Consider the following 6,004-nt stretch of genomic DNA (forward strand, 5'->3'; position numbering starts at 1 on the left):
CTGAAACAACCGAACCGTAACCAAACCGAATTGCATATGGTTTCCTTTTTATAAAACCAATAAAAACCGTAAACCGAAAAAACCGAACCGAAACCAAACCGAAAAACCGAACCCACCCCTAGACTTTAACACCGACAAGGTTTGTGGTTTTAATTTGCTAATTAATTAATTATCAAAACCCCGTTTGCTGTTTTATCCCTAAAGTTATGAAAAAGAAACGGAACATTTAACTCAGTATGGCGTGTTATTAAGGGTGCATTTAACTCATGTATGCTATGAATTAATCGAAAGTGTTTTATAACAATTTTGGTTTCTTAAATGTAAAACCTTAGAGCCCATTACAAAATTGTGGCCCATAACTATTTTTTTTTAATTTTATTCTTTTTATGGCCCATAACTAAATAACCAACACAATTTGTATCAGTAAATTGTAACAACGGAATTTACCGAAATCATTAGACATTAGTGAAAACATGTCCAAAAAAAATTATTTAGATATTGATTATTCTTAAATTATCAATTCTGCTGACATGTTTATGCTTTTAAGATATACTACGTTAAACCCGTGCTATACTGCCGGATTCTTTTTATATATATATTTTTATATAATATTTTTATTTCGTACTTTTCTATTGTTTTAAAATTATAATTTAATATAAATTGTTCAAAATCAAATAATATAATTAATAAAGTTTTTGAAAAAATATCAATGCCAATTATTATCTACTTGACTACTTTTTTGTTATTATTATTTTCATTATTCTATTTTCTTATTATTTTAATTATACAATAGACAAACAATTTATTTTTACTAAACAAACAAAAAAATAATAAAGAAAACACCAACCGAAAAATATAATTCGGAAGAAAAATATATTAGAAAATCCGATGAATTTTTTAACTAAGAATTTTTTCTCTCTCTTAAATCTCTCGGATCTTAGAGTGAGAGAGAGCTTTTTTTTTCCGATGAACTTGCTATGACAAGTTATAACTTTACAACTTATAAGCTGGGAAAACGAGCTATTTTTTCCCCATCAAAAATTATCGTATCAAGCCAGATAGAGTCCAAACTTTAACCCCCATTTATATATACAAAAAAAAAGAAAAATTCTACCCATATTTCTCTCTGAAACAAAAGTTCTATATTTAAATCTCCCCAACTCTGAGTTACATTGGTTTACACTTTAAATATGAAATAAACCAAAATGTTAAACCATTAAAAGTTGATTCTACACTGAATTGAAATCCGACCAACCAATAATTAAACCGATATCTTCTTCTTTGCCAGATTCTTTGAGAAACAAATGATGATACATATGAGCAGATGTGATGGCCGAGAGTCGCGTTGCTAGAGCTGATGGAGATGGTGGAGGAAGGAACAGAGCCATGGATTATTGCGACGACGCTGTTTGGTGGACTATCGAGATCGCCTTCACCTTCCCGACTACCACCACCTTCTCGACATGTCTCTCTCCCGTGAAGACTTGCTTTTCCTTGACTCCTCTTTCTCTCCTCAACCGTCTCCACTCTCCACCTCGCTGAGTCCACTCGGTTAGAACAGCTCTTCACTTACCAGATCTGAAATCCATCGAGCGACGACGATGAAGTTGTGTCCATCTCCTCCTCCTCCTCTTCACTCATCTTCTTCTTCAATAAAAGATTGAAAAGCATTAGAAGCTCTTACCACATCCACTTTGAGAGGACCATCATGTCTAAAAGTCTCAAACCCTTCTCCATACTCAGCTCCAATCACCTTAAAATTCAACAAAATCATCAATAAATTCATCTATTTTTTTCTTCTCATTCATCCACCAGAAACCCAGAAAACAGAGACTTCTCTAGTTACAAATCTATTTGAAAGACTTACCTCTTGCACAAAGAGTTTGTTTGGTTTGAGAGGAAACACATTAACGTCGTCGTTAAGATCATCAGACCCATATGAACTCCTCACTACCATATCCCCGACAGTATCTTCATCCCATACCATCCCATACCAACGGTGCTGATGTTAACAAAGGTAAGAAGTTCAATTACGGGTAGTGTCGTGGTAATGAGATATGCTCTCCTTCATTTTTCTTTATTCGATTGAATTTGTTTTAACTGTAAGAACAGAGCATTTGTATGTTTTTTTATTGAAAAACAATTATTACTGGAAAAAATGTTGATGTGTATTATTTGTTATAATTCTATTGGCTATTGATTTTAATTGATGTGTCAACACCAGCTTGAATGCTAGAACTGATGTGTCATGCTCTGGTGAAAAACAAAGAAGTTTTATTGTATTGATTTATTCTAGAATTCAAATATATATATATATATATATATATATATTCTTGTTTTTTCCATGTAAAAATTCATCAAATTCAACCAAGAGTCGTCAAGTCATCCTTGGATTAAAAAGGTTAATTTTAAAAATAAAATATTGAAATGGCATAGCTGCTTGTAAATTACGGGTAGTGAATGTAGCGAATGTAGCGTCTCAATAAGAGAGATATTGATTGTTAATATAATGGACCCAACAAAAGTCACATGCATATAGTAGTAATTGATACAGTGAAATGAAGAGTGAACATAGTCCATTCATTATTCTATGAATTATATACTCCATAACTCAATTATAATTTCTTGTGTAACCAAATCAGCAAAGCAAGAACATGCACGAAGCAGCTGGGCAGGTTTCATCATTAAGTCCTATGAATGAAAACGACATAAATAGTAAGACTATACGTTCTGTAGCTCTTACCTAAATCACTAATCCCTAAACGCGTTGGAGCAATTGCTCTGTAGTATGGAAGCATTTATCACTATTCAACCAATTTTTCTAAGTTGTGCTATCCCTTGTACTCATCTCGGCCACGTTGATTTTTTTTTTTTTTGGTTCTTTTGCTAAAGAATACTTTAGCTTTTATATGTTCATATTTGCATCCCCCTCTATGCTTATGATTAATTTAAACTTTAAACACAAATATTAAATATATATATATATATATATATATATATATATATTTTAACTACAAAAACTCTAATTAGAAATGAACCTAACTTAAGGAGGAGGACCTGATGAAATGCAATAAGGAAAGATACAGTGTAAATGGGGAGAATAAACATATGTCGATCGGCTCTACCTCTTTCTGCATTATCTCTTCTTATTAACTGCTCTATCAACTTATTCTTTTGCATTTATCATCTATTTCTGCTCAATACAGAACTTTAAGCTCCTTTGTAACTTGAGGTTTCCTTAGTAAAATATTCAATTTATGTTATCATCGCTTTTTGTTGTTGTTGTTGTCATTTGTTATTTACTTTGTTACTTCGGTTTGATTAAAATTGGATGACTTATGGCTTAGTTTTTTCTGGAACTCATCATCCGATAACTTAATTAATGACCCATAAACTAGTTAATTAGGATTTCAATCCATTAATTGTAAAATTATTACTTTTAGCCATATGAAAAACAAAATGATTTATGCAAACTATTCAATTCATATATAGATAATTCTAAATCCAGTTATACATAACCATGCACACTACAAGAAAACAGTCGATTTGCGATGGAAGAATCCATCGCAATTCCCTCGCAAATTTTGCAAGGGATATTTTCCCTCGCAAATCTAACGCAATTGGCGAGAGATATATTCCTCGCAAATCGCTCCTCGCAAATAAGCTGACATCGCAATTCCCTCGCAAATTTTGCAAGGGATATTTTCCCTCGCAAATCTAACGCAATTGGCGAGAGATATATTCCTCGCAAATCCCACGCACATTGCGAGAGACGGTTGTACTCGCAATTGTCAAGCAAATTGCGAGGACTTTTTTCCATCGCAATGTTCGATCCGTCGCAAATTTTGCGACTACTTTGCGACGTCCATCTGCCTAGTATTGTTGATATTCGCTAATTTTGTAGCAATTCTTCATTTTTAATTTTTTTTTCTTTTACCATTTTTATGTTTGATTTTTTTTTTGGGAATAATATTTTAGATGTTAAAAAAAAATAATAATAAGAAGAACAGAATTGAAAATTCAAAATAGAATAAAACATAAATATTACAAAACAAAAGTCATGTTTTCGTTTCTGGTCAGAACAAAGTGAGAAGAGTTTACAAAACAAAGATGGTCATGTTTACAAAACAAAAATCAGAACAAAGTGAGAAGAGTTCTTAAAAGGATTGAGAGAGAGAGGTCACGTTTCTGGTCCCAGTTTGGCTACCAGCTGCTCCCGTTTCACCTGTGTTGCCCTCTGGGTTGGTGCCTTCCTGGTTGGTGCCTTCTGGGTTGGTGCCTTCTGGGTTGCTCCCTTGTTGGTTGGTCGGGTATCCAAACTTGGCAGCAAACTCAGGATCCTTTTCCGCAAGATAGTCAAAGTATGCATCATAGCTATGCATTCTTTGACTACTTTCCTGGATTTGACTCGCCTGGGTTTGGATTTGAGTCGCCTGGGTTTGAATGCATTCCTCAGCGGCAGCAAGCTTCTGAGCCAAGATAACCGGATCATTAGCTGGAGACAGAGGTTGCGGACAGCTACTGGTAGAGGACGCTTCAAACTGCAGAGAACCAACCCCAAAAATTCTGTTTTTCTTCTTCGGAGCAACCTAAAAACAAAACAACAAACGACAAGTTACAAACATACAAAAGAAAACAATGGATCACATACTAAACAATTGCAAGTTATCACAAACTAAACAATCCCAAGTTATCACAAACTAAACAAGGAAGTTATCACAAACTAAACAATCGCATGTTATCACATACAAAACAATCCTAAGTTATCACATACAAAACAATCCTAAGTTATCATATACAAAACAATCCTAAGATATCACAAAATCATTAACAAGGCAATCGATAGCAATATACGATTGGCAACTGAACACACCAGAAGCACTAAAAACTAACTTAACCACACAGTTCAACCATTGAGTATTTTTTTAAAAAAGAACTAAGAACGTTTATCTTACCTCAGTGTAAATTTTGTTTTTGATATGAATGGGCACCCCACCAGAAGCAGAACTCTCTCCATTCTCCCCTGTGCAAAGCTCAGATTCTAACTCTTGAATCTTGGACGACACCTCATTGAACACGGACTCGGACTTGCCATCCGTAAATGAGCCATCTGGTTTTCGATGAGTGTCTTCTAAGATTCGTAGGAAATCCGGAGTTAACTCCCCAGTGATCTCAGACTTGAAAGAAACAAAAAAGAGGTTGATTAGTTAACAAATAAAAGAGTGTCTGAAGGCCTAATCTTAAGAAAAAAAAACTTAAGGAACTTACATGCTTTCGAGCACGGGCTTTAAACGAAGTTTGGCCTGAACGGTGCTTGTATATTCCAGTGCCATCCGGATCATGATAGCGAGCATTCCGACTGTTGATGCTCTTGATTTCTGATTTTGGATCAAGCCAATACCGAACAAGACCCTCCCATACTTGAGGATCAATCCACCGTGGCTTTGCCTCATCGCCTTTAAGCTTCCACTTTAACTTCCACCTTGACACTTGATCACACATCCTGTCCTTCAACTTGTCTTCAAACTCTTTCCTCACTCTATCGTTTATGCAACGGTCCCAATTGTAAATTTGCTTCCAAAAAAAGAAAGGATTAGTCTATATTTAATTAAGGCAAAAAAATATATTGTAAAATAGCAAACAAAGAGAGTTCACTGACCGCAAACGTTTCATACCAACGGTCTACCACTTTAGTTGGCGTCTGTGTCCAATTGGCATGGGGCTCTTTGAAATCTCTTTCAAAGATGCTTCGAACAGTAGCCGCAACACAGGAGTCTTGGTCAAACCTTCAAAATAAATTCAACTTTCAGAATCCATGCAAACACAACTTTGTAATTATATTATCAAATTAAAAACTTAAAAGAAAATTCTTACCACAGAGTTCCTGGAGGTCGGCGCGGATCTTGTTTAGTTAAACTAGATCGACCAGGACTATCGAGTAACTCCTCCAAAGTCAGGTTGTTGAGACGTTGGGACATGACTGTAGACGAGGAAAGCGCGGGTT

Source organism: Camelina sativa, chromosome 3 (assembly GCF_000633955.1).
Source record: "Camelina sativa cultivar DH55 chromosome 3, Cs, whole genome shotgun sequence".
NCBI classification, from domain to species: Eukaryota; Viridiplantae; Streptophyta; class Magnoliopsida; order Brassicales; family Brassicaceae; genus Camelina; species Camelina sativa.